This window comes from Cupressus sempervirens, chromosome 11 (assembly GCF_028749045.1).
Source record: "Cupressus sempervirens isolate cs-2001-9-10 chromosome 11, ASM2874904v1, whole genome shotgun sequence".
Lineage (NCBI taxonomy): Eukaryota > Viridiplantae > Streptophyta > Pinopsida > Cupressales > Cupressaceae > Cupressus > Cupressus sempervirens.
In genome coordinates, this window is record NC_143128.1 from 72,930,333 (window position 1) to 72,946,697 (window position 16,365).

The following is a 16,365-nucleotide window of genomic DNA, read 5'->3' on the forward strand; positions in this document are numbered from 1 at the left end:
CCTTCATAGTGTTCTTCTCCACAGTTAATGCTACGGGCACCACCATGGCCACTAGGTCTATGTGTAGAAGGTATCACTATGGGAGCAACAAGATAATGTTAGAATAATTTGATCACAAGCATAAGATTCAAAACCATGAACAATGAGATATCAAAATAATCAAACATAATATACCAATACACAACATAAAATAAAACCATAGTGGAAGCATAACACAAAGATCCCAATGTTTCAACTAGGCTCTAATACTAGATGTAATGCCTCGACTAGAGATCCTTAGAACAAGGATGAAATAAAAGCCAATATTTTCTTTATTTATCACTTAATTAAAGCTCCCTCTACCATACCTATGGTATCATGATCACCAGGCTACGAGATAGAAGTCCCCTCCATATGCTACCCTACCCTACCCATGCTCATCCAATGATGAGTGCCCATAGGCATGCAAATTCCCAACCCAACCCTAATGATCATAACTTTTGGAAATACCATGGAAGATCAAGCTCTATAGGTCACCTAATAAATGTATGTGCACATACTTGTGTGTGGTGCACCTCCATCATGAAGATCAAAGTACAAGGACTAGATAAGAATACAAAGCAGAAAGTCCCTCGACCAAAAATAGAATCAAGAGGTTGGATGTAACACACATCCCAATGCAACATAAAAGTGCAACAGTGGTTTGACTAACATCTAAATGGATCATCCAAGTCTACGAACCACATTTTGCCAAGAAAACTCGAGAAAACAGGGTGACATGCAAAACAAGTTAAAAACCCCAAAATTGGAAAATTTTCAAATTAAAGCCCATTTGGCCTTTGGGTGTAAAAACCTTGAAAATCCAAAAATAGATGAATTTAGACATTGTATGCAAAAAAAACCATCATAACAACTCAAAATCCTAAACACCCATCTCAAAAATAGGGAAAACTTTCATATCCAACCAATCAGGCAGAACCAACAAACAAAAATGGAGGGGAACACTAGTTCTTAGCCTTCTAACAAATTGCTACAAGAAACAAAAGCTGAAATGGAGCAAAATCAATAAAACATGAAAGCCCTACTTGACAGCAAAAGGGGAAAAATCTAAAACTCACACAATAAAATAAAATGCTTGCTGAATCTACCAAAAATCATGGCAACACAAGGTCTACTTGAGTTGAATCCAATGAGACCAACCTCGCAAAGATCCCATGCTCACAGCTGCCAAAACACATAGAAATCAAATCCTTCAGAAGAGGATTCTCAAAAAAGTTCTCCAAATTCTAAAATCCAAATTAGAAAAAGTGAGGAATTGAATTCCTCTTTCAAAACTTATTCACTTTTCAAGTGAATAGTCGATTAGGGTAAATAGCCAACTATAGCAACTAGACTCCGAATAGGCCCAAAAAAAAATAGGTTATTCTCCATAATTGGAATTTACCTAAGGAAAAGCTACTAGAAATTAAATTCAAAAATATTTAAAGCATAAAAACCCAAAATCACGGAAATCACTAAACAACTTTCACAATAAAGCGAACCTATAAATGTACAGACACGCTCACTAGTCTAGTCACATAATGAAAATGAGTTTGGATTTACTAATCACCAAAAGGTTTAATTTAAATAATGAAATAATGATACATTGACCATATAGGGACAACATTGGTAAAATATGAATAGCTGAATCACTAACTCCATAGGCTACTGCCAGGGATATAATTCCTGCACACTAAAACACATGATCAAGTGCAATTGCATATAATATAATAGTCAAAGAAATTAATGCATTAAATAACTAATTAATCCATTTACACCACTCACATTTTTAGAAAGTGTAAATATATACAAGAATGGAGTAAATCACCATAGCATAAAATCCATCACATAACATAATCAACAAATATGTCCAATAAACCATATAACTAGATATCATCATAGATCTACTATCATCTCAAAATAGCATCAACATGCAAATATGATAAACTGAACAACATAGTAGTATAACATCTATGGTACTAAATCAAAATATAACATTCAACCCTCATGTCATCTCAAAGTACATATAATAAGAGTATCAAGTATCTCTTGAAAGAAAATAGACAAGGTACAGACTGCAAACACAAGAAGCACTACATCATATCATAATAAGCATGAAATAATGATATGCAAGTGAAGGAAAATGAGATTTTTATGTTAAGGATATATACTTTCAATATATGGATTTGATTGATTTAATTTGATTGGTTGGTTGATTGGATGATGTAATGATTTGATCAAAAGAGGTCGACATGATTTGATGGCAAATTAACTTGATCAAAAGGGATCATATTTGTTTTATGACTTGGTATGACTATGTGAGATTGGAATCTCAATAGGTAATACAACAAGGATGATTTCTTAAGAAGACATACTCAAACATGAGATGAATCAAAATAACCAAGACCTTAACTTATGGTAATATGGTCAGAATTGTATGTAAAAGTACTAATTAGAAATGATATAGTCAAGAAGAGTGATGATGTTGCTAAATATGTGTGTTAAAAAAACTAAATAATGCAAGAACAAATATTCATGAATGAAAAGGTGTATTTTGATTTGAAATTAATTTTGGTTTGATGTTTGATTGGATGTTTATATGGTTTGATTTGATTTGATTTGGGTAGGTTGGTTGGATTTAATTTGACCAAATGAAATGGATTGATCATTGAATTAGGGAAGTGATAATGATGGAGTAAATGAGGATTATGACAATCCATTTAGGAATGGAAAAATGGGAAATGAAAATTGATTAGTTCCATAATGCAAATGATCACAGACAAAATTGACTGTAACAAAAACATATATTTGAGTTATTCAAATAGGAATGGGATTGATCAATTAGACAATATAAAAGTTTGAATGGATTTGACTATAATGATACTATTTAGGAACATGTAAGTGAGAAATAGATAATGTAGTTTTTGAAGTTTTTAGTGAAAGAATTGACCACTTAGATAGACACAAACTCATTGGATGACTGAACATAGTAAGAAAATCAAATTTGGATATAATAATAGTAAGAAAATCAAACCTATTGTAAGAAAAATCAAACATAGTTATATTTGAAGATAATTTGGATATAATAATAGTAAGAAAATAAAACCTACTATAGTACAATGCAACATCACCATTTAAGATAGAAAACTCATAGGTTCTTTGAATAATGGCAACCAACCATGTAACAAAGAAATCCATAGTTTGTAATATAGAACTTGCTAGATGATATAATAATGAGGAATGAAATAGATTTGTAGAAATCACATAGTTTGTGACAATAGTGTTAGGATTAACCACAAACATAAATAACAATTACATGAAAATATAATCAATATCAGAGAAAAAAAGATAAATCACACAGAAGAGAACACAAGACACCAAGATTTAATGCGGTTCACCCAATCCTTAGGCTATGTCCACCAAACAATGAGTCCAATATTATTACTATCTAGTGATTACAACTTGATTATAATCTGTAGTCTCTTACAACTCAATACCACCTCAAGAAGTAATTATCACATCATACCTTATGAAATCCCTAACCCTAAGCCTTTTATATATCAGATATTTTTTTTCTTTAGGGTTATAACTAATTACAATATGTTGGCCCAAAATTATCAATAAAATAGGGCCAAAATATTTTTTCATAACCCCAAAGAATTATGAAAAGTGTTTTCCTCATCAATCACCATATATCAAAAAATAGACTAAATAGATAATAGACCAATATAATATAAAAAGGACAAAAGGAACTCTTGTAGATTGAGATAGAAAATCTACTAGATGTTAAACTAGTAAGGTAAAATACGTACATAGTAAATTTGTAATGGTTCTTATATTTTGACAAAATAGTGACTTGATTAGAGTTTGTTTGAAAAATATATAAAGTGTACACACATAAAACACATATATGATTGAGCATAAAGATAAAATGCAACAACTTAGGTTAAGGACACTATTTTTTGAATCCCCATTTAGATTTATACAAAAAATTAAACAACATGGGCATGTAGAAATCAAATGACTTTGCCCCCCCCTTGCACGACACATAAATTGCTTGATTTTATATTTTGAATAATTTTTAAATATTTATATCTCAACAATGACAAGTGTAACCAAGGATGGCTTAAAATGTGTGACCTGGTTGACCAATAAATAGGGGATTTTGATTGCTAACTTATGGTTCATAGTGAGGGCAACACATTTGATAGTCAAAATGATAAAATAAATTAAGAGATCTTTGAACCCTTAGAATAATGGTTTTATATTAACTAGGGTACTAAGGAAAATTACGATATGCCATATCTCTTTGGTTGAATTTTTATCAACAACCACATTTCTGTCTAATGATTAGGAAGAGCTTCCCCTTAGTCCATTACTACTTGGGTCTATCCCTTGGTTGTAAGTGCTTATTTTTCTATTGAAAGAATACCTTCTAATACAAAAAAAGTGAGTGTCGCTAACACTTTTCTCTTACACCCAATACCACAAAACAAAGGGGAGATGATATTGGGTATTAGTAGTAGGACCACTCCACAACTATACAAGTATACAAAACACATAAGACATGGATTAAATTTTAATGTCCAAACCAAATTCTCAATTAAAGAAAATACACGAAACAAAATGCACGTTGTATTTTAAACCCACATGACGATGTGAAGTTTGAATTAAAATAACCCCTCTAGTAGAGCCTACACACAAAATAATAATCATTTTACAAATTAACAAGGTCTTCTACAAGAAAACCTGCAAAACTAGTTAGTAAAGAATATACCAACAACAAATATGTTAATAGATTATTACTGAATGATTGAAAATTGAAATCGAAATATGACCAAAAAAAATCAAACATGCAATCTTGCCACTTATTAGCTCAATCCCACCATGTTTAAACAAAAAGAATTTTCACAAATTTTGGAAGAGTTCGTTCCTTTTTCTATTAAAAAAAAAAGTTTGATTAAAAACAAAGACCATAAATGTAACAACAAATGTAAAATGACATAGAGAAATCCTACCAATTGTTAGTGCATTCCCACCCCTTCATCAAAAATAATTAATACTCTACCAAAAAAAAGAGAAAAAAACCAAAATTGGAAAAGACTTCAACAATCTCATTGTTTTCCAAAAATAAAAAAATATATACCTAACATAATCACAATAGTAGAGTTGCACTCCCACCATAAGACTACTCAATCCCATCATTTGTGAATGCAATCTTTTCATTTTTACAAATTTTGATCTAGAGCTAAATTGACTTCTACTAAAGTGAAAATCAACCAATTACTTTTTGTTTTTAACTAAAACAAACCAAAGTCTAGAAAAGCAACATTAAGATTTAAAATGTTAATTATTAGTTGACCCATGAAGTGGGTCCTGCCAAGCATGCTAAATATGTGTACAATAAAATGTGAGTAAAAGAGCAAAATAAAAATCTAGGCCACACAAATTAAAAGAAAGCACTCAAGATTGGATGCTAAAAGGAGTTTAGTTAAGTAAATAAGATCAAGATAATTAAAAATCCTAAAATCTTCCTTGTTGAAGATTTGTCCTTTAAGTTGATAGTTTGGTATTTGTGCTCACATATTGGTCTTCAAAAATGTTTAATGTGCTCCATAATCATGAAAATGACTACAAATGATGATGATTTGATAATGAAAAGGATGCAAATGAAGCTGAAACTATTGATTTTGACAATGTGAAACATGACAAAACTATTCTAAAATGAGTGAAAAGGATGTTAAAATTATTTAAATGAATCATGTATTCTAAAGGAAAAATGACATTATGATGTTACTCAATATGAAAGTGGGTGATTCTAAAGGAAATGAGACTTTAAATAGGAAAAGAGTGTAAGGTGAATGGGACTTTATATAGGAAAAGAGTGCAAGGTGAATGGTCTTCAAAATGTAACACGCATCACTATAAAAGACAAGTGGCATTTCAAAGAATGACATGTTAAGAGAAGAATAGGTCTCTAGTTTTTTAGAGAAGCCACACAAAGTAGAAATTATTTTCCTATTTAATTAAAATAGGAACATTTGGATAGGGTTGGTTAATATGAACCTTGGAAGGATAATGTTAGTTTGAACCTTGGGTTAGTTGGAGGTTAGATGGCGGTTAAAGGGATAATGTTAATTGGGATCAAGGGCTAGTTAGTGGGTTTAGTTAGAGGAAGAGCTGAGGGTAGACTTAACATTAGGAGAAATGAGAGAAAAATGAATGAATTATGTAAATTAATTCATTTAGGAGCAAAGAGGAACATGATGAAATGAATTAAATAATTCAAATTATTAAATTTATTTTATTTAATAGAGGAACTGGGTAATTTTCAATAAACAGATTTTTCTTTGCACAAAACTTCCAAAATTAACCCTTATTTGCCTAGAAATGAAGACACAAATAGTCAGCAACAGTTGGGTCGCTTTGCCATTGGGTTGTGCAAGTGCCCTCTGAATTTTATAGGGTAAAACTCCTCGATTAGATATGCAAAGAATGATATTAACAAGTTCTTTTAACTTGAAAGAAAAGGCTACCCTCTCTATTCTTGGATATGGGGAAAATTAACTTAAATGGAAATGAAATGAAAAAACTACGATATACAATGATGGAAAACACAAAATATTTCCACTCATAAATACATTTAAAAAATGTAATAAAGACTTAAACATGACAAGATTCTACAATAGATGAACTCCATAATAGAATACAACTCCACTACTCAACTTTGATTCACACATAAACCAAGAAAGAGATTCAAAGCACAAATTCTTTGAAACAATGAAATTTTCATTTGACCAAAAATTATCTAATTTCTGAATATTACTAACAAACCAAATCTTGCAAAAAACTAAAAATGAAATCCAAAACAAAACTAACAACTTGATTACAATCAATAACTGCCTAGCCCTATACAATCTCCCCTATTCCTAATTTGTAACACCTAGTTTGTCAAAATATTGTCTCCACTTTTCTTCTAAAATCTCTACAATAAATAGGTTCAATAGGTCACTATTCAGTTTTCATAACTGAATCTTAGAAATAAATTTCCATTTCTCTACATTTATGTCCCTCATATGACTAATTGAATGTCATTAGATATTTTATCATTCGAAGATAAAAAAATAAATTAAAGACCACTATAATGTTTAACAAACATTATAAAATTTATTTATCTGCTTCCTCTCACCATTGGCAAATTTATTTGAAGACATGTCACATGACTCATCAAAAATATCCTAGGCAATTTTGACAGTGCTCCATTTAAAAGGTTGTAATTTTTGATCCACATGGTATTTTTTGAAACCATTTTTACCTCATGGAGATAATTGGAGTTTGTACAACATGTCCAAAAATCAGCTCAATCCAATAGTTAGATTGAAAGTTATGACCCCTACAATAAGAGGAAAAAATTTAGTTGTAGAGAATTTGTAGTCATGGGTTCACTTTTGTCACAACAAAGCACCTAAACCTTGAACCAGTTCAAACTTTCTAGAGCTTGTAATGATCTCTATGAACCTAACTATACCCAAATGAGCTAGTAGCCATCTCTGAAATCAATCAATTTTGGATATGAGCCTCAAACTTACAATCTGAAACTGCATTACGGAACTAGTGAACTTATTGAACCTGTTGAACCTCTAAACCATTGAACTAATTCAAATGGTACAAAGTGGTTTAGAACCACTTTATACTAGTTCATGACTATTATAAAACTAGTGAGTTGACTAACTTGACTTTAACTTTTGTCTAAACCTGAGTCTTTCAAAATATAAATTTACAAAGCATTTTCAAATAAAATCAGAGGAGAATTCAAGAGAACCAAGGAAAGGCCACTAGGAAGACTACATTTTCAAGTTCAAAATTGGGGTTTCAAAACCCCAACTAACATTCTTTGTGACTGGGGAGTATGTGCATGAAAGGCACATACCTAATCCAATATTTTTGGTCAAAAGACTAGTGCCTTGTCTGTTGGGTAGTAGAGTCAGAACACATAAATGAAGAAAAGGGGATGCTTGCAAGGAGGGCAGGGCAATTACCAAAACACCTAAAATAACAACAAAGTGGTAATGAACCAAAACAAGGAAAGCCTATATATAGGCATGGACTAGTAAGGATACCTCACCACAAAGAACATGAATAAAAGAATGACTTAAACAAAGCCATTCACTAGCTAACAAAAGAAGGAGCCTTTTTTGAATAATGAATTGCGTCCACATGAAAGAACCCAACAACACTTCATTCGGATAGACTTTTGTTGTTGCAAGTAAAACTAATATTGTGCAAGAAATTGGAAAAGTATACCGTTTTCTCAAAGATCCACAATTCATCATAAATTTCAAAATTCCCCAAGTCTTCCAGCATAAATTTTTTAACACCATTAGCAATCTCAAACTAAAAGGTTTCATACTCCAACATCCAAAAAGATAATATCATGTCACTACAAACTATTTATACAAAATAGTAGCATGGTAAAAACCAAATGGTATAACACACATCACATGTATACCTGAATCAAATACAACAACGCATTTATTTTTGTAGCCCCAGGACATACACCGTAAGGTACCCAATTTGCTGACCCAAATATTGAACTTCCCTTCACTTGACTAGCTACAAATTTGATGCCTTTCCTTTTCATAGAACTCATGACACTAGTAGTGTCTAATTTTTTGTAAGTATAGCCCTTCAATGGATACATTGGTGGTTTTCTTCATAAAAAGATGGTCATCATAACAAAATGAACCACATGAGGGTATCATATCTAGGGGATCATGTTGATTAACTAGCTCAAGGAAAATATATTCAATGATATCAATATTAATATTAGCATGAAATGAGCATGGTATAAAAAATTTACATTCTATTTTTTAGATGACTATCACCATTTGTGTTGTATAATTTTTTTAATTTTCCATCTCCCTGTCCTTCGAATAGGACATACTTATGCCACCTTGGAATTGAAAAATTCTGACATTTCGCTTATCAAGTACACACACCATTACCTTGTCATTAAAATGGGAAAGTGCCACATTCAGATCATTACATTCTTTTGGATAACAAAGTTAATGATAGGAAATATTAAGCATTCACCCTCATTTCCAACACTTGACTGAAAAAATGTGGCCCTTCTTAAAAAAAAATTCACTTACATATCTTTCTCAAACATGTCACTTCTAGCATGTTCACTTTCAAATAATTTAGCCATAGGGTCTATTTTTACGATAATGATTTTATCTTTCTTGGTTGTAATTATATGAGAAAAGGGTATCGCAGCTAAATGAAGAGCTGAAAGTTGATGAAGAAGAAGCTTTGGTCATCTTAACGTCATCCATTTATTTCAATCACCTTGTCATGAATGAACAAGAAGTCCAACCAAATTTTCTTCAACCTCCTGCTGATCTAGTTTTAAAGGATGAGAATAGCCTTGACAATACTAGAGAAATGGTAAGCAAGAATGATGAAACGATGTCCCAAATTTATTTTTCTCCTCATATAGAAAGTTTCACATTTGAAGGCTATGATGATCATCTTTTCCTTTGAGATTCTATTGAAATGTTTTTTGATAATGCCCTGCCAAAATATGAATCTTTTTTATGTCATGGAAGATGGTAAAAATAATGGTCCTTTTTGTGTGTCTGATGACAAAGGCTATGTTCTAGATTCTTTTCATTTTGATGTAAATGTAGTAGTAGATCTTCTTGATAACAAAAATCTGTTGGTAAATAGATTTTTCTTCACACAAAACTTCCAAAATGAACCCTTATTTTCCCAAAAATGAAAGCACAAATAGTCACCAATAGCTGGGTCGCTTTTCCATTGGGTTGTGCAAGCACCCTCTAAATTTTATAGGGTACAACTCCCTGATTAGATATGCAAAGAATGATAGTAACAAGTACTTTAACCTAGAAGTGAAGGCTACCCTCACTATTCTTGGATAGGGCATGAATTAACTTAAACAAAAATGAAATGAAAAAACTACTACATATAATGATGGAAAACACAAAATCTTTCCACTCATATATACATTCTCAAAATATAAGAAAGACTTAAACAGGAAAAGATTCTACAATAGATGAATTCCATAATAGAACACAACTCCACTACTGAACCTTGATTCACACTATTAGTGAACAGGTTTGCCCAATCAAAAACACCTTCACAAATGACTCTCGAATACCCAAAAAAGAAACACAAACTCTAAAAATAGCAATAGAGTCAGTTGCAATTATCGTGTCAAGTACTCTCTGAATTTTGAAATAAAGCTACATCCCCCTCCTTTTGATTCAAAATAAATACTTTTTTGATATCCCTTTAACCCAAAAGGCAATGAAGGAACGCTAACATCCATTTATCAACATGACTAAATATTAAAATGAGGGGTAAATTAATAATTTAACTTCCTCCCTCGGAACATGTTCAAAATTTTAATGAGTAAATTAATAATTAAAACATGTTCAAAGCTTAAAGCATAAATACTTACACAAAAGTAGTTTTGATTTCGTATCTATGGAGGGATGAACCCTTCCTCCTTACATATTTGAAAACCTAAAATTGTCTTCCCTTTCCTTCAGAAGTGCAAACCTATGAAATGGGAGAAGAACCCCTTTACAATAGAATTTCCTACTTCTAAAGAAATCCTACCCAAATAGTTTCTCAACAACCATAACTCCCTTTCATAAAAATTTTATCCTTTTGAACATACTACAACAATAATTAATTCTATTTAGAATTAATTATTTTACATCTTTTTCCAAATTTAACCCATTTCCCAAGAGCTTCTACCCATACAAACTTTTCCACAAATGTCTCATGTTACAATAATAGTTAATTCTTTTTAAAGAATTCATTCTTTTAAATTCTTTTTTCACTTTTATCTTACCTCCTTTATCTCTTTTCCCATTTCAATAATAATTAGTCCTTATAGAATTCATTATTTGAGAGATTTATTTAAATTCATTTGGTATTTGATTATTTTACATTTGAATATTTGAATATTTAATTCTTTAAAGAATTAAATACTATATAATACAGAATAATTTATAAATTATCTTTAAAATCTTACCTTTTATATTTTCTCACATAGTTGAATGGGAGGGAAATATTTAGGGTTTCCAATCCCTAGGTAATAATGGCTCTAATTGGGGGCTACATTCTGTGCCAAGATGCAGAGAACTCTAGAATTATTGTCTATTGTAATCCAATGTTTATCCTTTGGGCCATGGGTTTGCCACTTAACAAATCCTTATGCTTCTAATAAGATCTCCTCTACACAATTCTTCATCATTTATCTATCACCTATATGGCCTTTTTAACAAAGAAGTAGTGTGTAACAAATGGGAATATTATGGAGCTCTTGATGCATTGCCCAATGTTCGTCAAAGGTTAATAGAAGCTCTTGAAGCCAGACCCAATGTAGGAATGAGAATCCTTCCACCTCATGACACAAGACTTTGTATAAAAGTAGTGCTTCTTCCTTTTTAGATTACTCTATGTTACCAAAGTTTCATATTTTATGTTGACTCAAATATGCCACTATTGGGAAAAATTGTAGAGTATCAATAGCATAAAGGCGATGATCTTCTTCTAGAGTAACTATCAATAGATAACATACACACTCCTACAATTTCAATCATGAACACTATCATACCAATAACATGTTTAGCTATGAACACCCGAATTGGATATCATTCCCCTCCGCGGCCTAGTTGAAATCCATTGGCTAAATCTCACCCATCAATCAAAGATGATTTTTTTTTATTAAACAACATGTCTTCCATATATATATATATATATATATAATTTCCATATTATGATGAGATGCATCAACTTCTTCATATCCCAGTGCTCAAACCTCTTAAAAATCTAGCTTTGGGCGCCTACCAATTTGGTGTCATCACTTGGGTTTGGGCCTCCACTACCTATCATCATATTTAATCATCATCTTGCACTTATAAACCAAATTAGGGTTCACATTTTATCATGATATATCACAAAGGTCATAGGTAGTGAGTCTGGTGATGTTGGAGGGTACTGGTAACCAAAAACCTATGGTTTTATGGTTATGGACATAAGTATTAAAAATGAAAATTGATGCATGTGTACCTCAAATCACATGCAGAATTGGTGGTGCACTACCATTCTACATTGAACCTCTTTGTGCTCATTTAATGATCATACCATGTGCATAATCCTGTGCACTTCAACAACAAGACTTTTCTTCAAAATTATTGTTTGTGCATGGAATGACCAACTATAGCACAAACTAAAATTCAAAACTCCCATCATCATATCTCTGCTCAAGGAAACTCATCATTTCCATTAAACTAGCTTCATTTTCATCAATAATTTTATTGCTTCTAGGTGCTCCAATGTTGCAGCCATACAAAGTGGAATTTCTCCTCTTTCATTAACCTAACAACATAGCTCATTCCCATGATTTTGGTAATTAAGTATCAAAACCATCAATCTAAAAATGTGCCAAACTACATCCCTTTTCCAGTGATCTCACAAATCTATTTATATGCATTGTAATGGCTTGCAGTTATGATCCCATTTACTCACCAACCAATCTTGATGGTTTACCTAGTTTCCATATTTTGCATGCATGTATGTCATGTTTTGGGATGCAACTCTCTATGTTGCACATGTGATAATAGTTATTTTACATCTAAAGTGTTTTCATGCTTGATTGCCTAGGTACCATACTTACTATATGGACCCTTTACTTGTATGTTTTATTGCATGTTTACGGGCTATTAGAGTGGCCAATCCTATAATTATAAAGAATAGTATGACACACCCTAATGGAACAGATCCCCACAAAGGGAAAAATAAGCCAAGAATATCATAAAGTGGCATATGTACATTCATCCCAAATATTCTTGCTAACACAGTAGCAATGACTATCACAATGCTTCCATTTGCAACACTAAGTTGAAAATGAATGAGTTCATTACAATGGTTATCCAACCAAATGTTCACAAAATCTTTTGTGTCATCAATGTATTCATGTACAAACAAAATATTTTTTTGAGTTCTATCAACTTGAATGAAATAGGCTTCCAGTAGTATTTCAAGGTCATCTACCTTATTTTCATCCTCACAAACACTGTCAATAAAACTAGAAGTGCTTCATGGGTGAGAATTTGAGCGAGACAATTTGTTGGTAACAACTAAACCACTTGGACCACTAGATGTTACCGAAGCTTCTAGTTGTAGAGTCTGATTATACTTCTATGTTAAATATATAGTAGATATATCTTCATCATCATCTAGAATTTGTTCAAGCTCATCCCTTAACTTCTAGACCCATCCAACGAGACAAGTACAATTGATTTTCAAGATTCCTACACTCTCAAGATTCTTCTTACTAACTTTTGTAACTAGTTCATTCAATAAAGACTAAGCTTCTCACTCAAGTAGTGCAACATTTGTATCCATGTTTGTACAAACCACATCCAGAGCTATATCTAATACACAAAATTCAAATGGGAGTTCACACTGCAAGCCATCTGCTGCATCAACACAACTACCAGAGATTGTCTAATGGCTCGTGGGATTACTTCTTTGAATTTCAAATGATTTTTTTTTCAAGGAAATTGTTGCCTGAGTTGATCCACAAATTGAAGAACAACTTGGTTCAATGGATGAAGAAAGAAGATCTCAATTCTCCTTGAACATTCAGACCTTTCTTGCACAGACCTATGGTTCAACCCTCGCAAGAGATATCATGCATATTTCTTGGTATCCAATAGTTTGCCTATGCACCAATATTGATAATTTGACCAAACCTTTAAATGCACATAATGCTCTTTACATCAATTTATACCCTTAAAAAAAAAATTAGATTTGCCAAATGTCCACCCACTATTTGCCATAGTTGTAGAAGATGGGATTGTGGGTGTAATCCCCATTCATATGTCATAACATTGAATATTGTTGATAAATGCATCTCCATTTTAAAGACCATCCACCATGAATATTTTTGAAAACCCTAATTTCTTGAAATAAAAGTGCAAAAAATATCTAGAACCATTGCACTTCCATGTTGTCAGGTGTCCTTTACTATGTTATCATTATGTTTCCACATATGGCGAGCAAGAAATAAAAATGAATTTCAAACAAGGAATGAATCTTACAACTTTGATAATGAAACTTGATGAGCACAGGATATGACCAATCAATGGGAGGGCCTTTATTTCTTGAAACTCCTCAGATTATGGATTACCTCAAGGAAAGGGGGAAGGCTCAAAGCTGACAAAGCCTTTATTGAAACAACAAACCAAACAAAATAGAAACAACCAACCCAAAAATTGCAAAGAAAAGGCAGTTATTTACAATGGAGAGGGGAAAACCCTAAAAACTAATTGTGACCATTTACAAGCTAGGAAAAGTATGAATTTTTTTTGAATCAATTTTTGGAAAGATGAATGCATATTTGGTTGAAGGGAAAGTAACACGGCCAAAGTAAAATTCATCTCATCTATGAAAGACATATGCATGGGGGGGGGGGGGGGGAGAGAATAAAAATAGAATTGCAATCTCCTTCTACATTTTTCAAATCAACATCTTTCACAAAGGCATATGAAATGCCAATAAAGGTTTCCATACCTTGATTCTCTTCAACTTTTGATTTCTCATGTAATTTTTCTACCGTAAATGTTGCATTGATTCCTCCAAAGGAAGATAGTGGAAAATATTTGTAGTGGGCTAAAAGATGCATGAATCCTTTTCTTCTTCTTGATTTTCCCTTGATTCCTTTTCAAGAGCATTTTCTTGTTCATGTATCACTTCACAAATTTCTTTTACTTCAAACATTTTCTCTTCTTTTTTTAGCTCTTTCGGAGGAGATTTTCTTTGGATGAGGATAGCACCATAAAAAGATTTTAAAAATGCTACTCACTTTGCCAAATCCTCTATGATTTCTTGGATTTGATTTTTTCTAAATGGAGGAATAAAAATAAACATATCAACACCATCTTCATTTCTTGTAGGGATCCAATTCTTCAAGATTACTAGATATCTCTGAAATAACTTCCGGTATTCATCTTCAATATACCCATTAACCTCCATCCTTAGGGAGGTACCTCAAAATTTTAGAAATTGACTGCACAAGGCACTTTGATTTCCCTAATAGAGTCACCAAAAATTGTTAGTGAACAAGTTTGTCCTCTAAAAAACACCTTCACAAATGACTCTCGAATACCCAAAAAAGAAAGACAAACTCTAACACCAACAATAGAGTCACATGCAATTATCTTGTCAGGTGCTCTCTATATTTTGAAATAAAGGTAAAGCTTCCTCCTTTTGATTAAAAATAAAGGATTTTATGATATGCCTTTAGCCTAGAAGACAATGAAGGAACACTAACACCCATTTATCAACATGACTGAATATATAAAAATGAGGAGTAAATTAATAGTTTGACTTCCTCCCTCGAAACTTTTAAACTCCAAAAAAAACAAGTTTCCAATGTGCAACAAAAGAAAAGCCAAAACTTTCAGAAGTGATGGATATCCACAAGAATATGAATCACTACAGAGTAAACTATAGTATCTACTCCAGAATGTTCAACATATAAAACTGCATAATTTTATATTGCTTTGTCGTAGCTTATGAAAAACATATTCAAAGTTTAAAGCATAAATACTAAAACAAAAGTAGTTCTGATTTTGTATCTATGGAGGGATGAATCATTTCTCCTTACAAATTTGAAAACCTAAAATCATTTTCCCTTTCCTTTAGAAGTGCAGACCTATGAAATGGGAGAACCCATTTACAATAGAATTTCCTACTTTTAAAGAAATCCTACCCGAGTAGTTTCTCAACTACCATATCTCCCTTTCACAAATTTTTATCCTTTTGAACATACTACAACAATAATTACTTCTATTTAGAATTAATTATTTTACATCTTTTTTCAAATTTAACCCATTTCCCAAGAGCTTCTACCCATACAAACTTTCCCACAAATGTCTCATGTTACAATAATAATTAATTCTTTTAAATTATTTTTTCACTTTTATCTTACCTCTCTTATCTCTTTTTCCATTATAATAATAAATAATTCTTATAGAATTAATTATTTGAGCGATTTATTTAAATTCATTTGGTATTTGATTATTTTGCATTTGAATATTTGAATATTTAATTCTTTAAAGAATTAAATACTATATAATACAAAATAATTTATAGATTATCTTTAAAAGCTTACCTTTTATATTTTCTCACATAGTTGAATGGGAGGGAAATAATTAGGGTTTCCAATCCCTAGGTAACACATAGAAACCAAGAAAGAGATTCAAAGCATACAATCTTTGACACAATAAAATTTTCATTCGACAA

General features: G+C 31.7%; 1 pseudogene; it reads right to left on the reverse strand.

Annotated features, from left to right (window-relative positions):
* Positions 1-15,093, reverse strand: part of LOC149528291 (magnesium transporter MRS2-4-like) — a 140,950-nt pseudogene extending 125,857 nt beyond the window's left edge.
* Between the last annotated feature and the right edge of the window lie 1,272 nt (positions 15,094-16,365).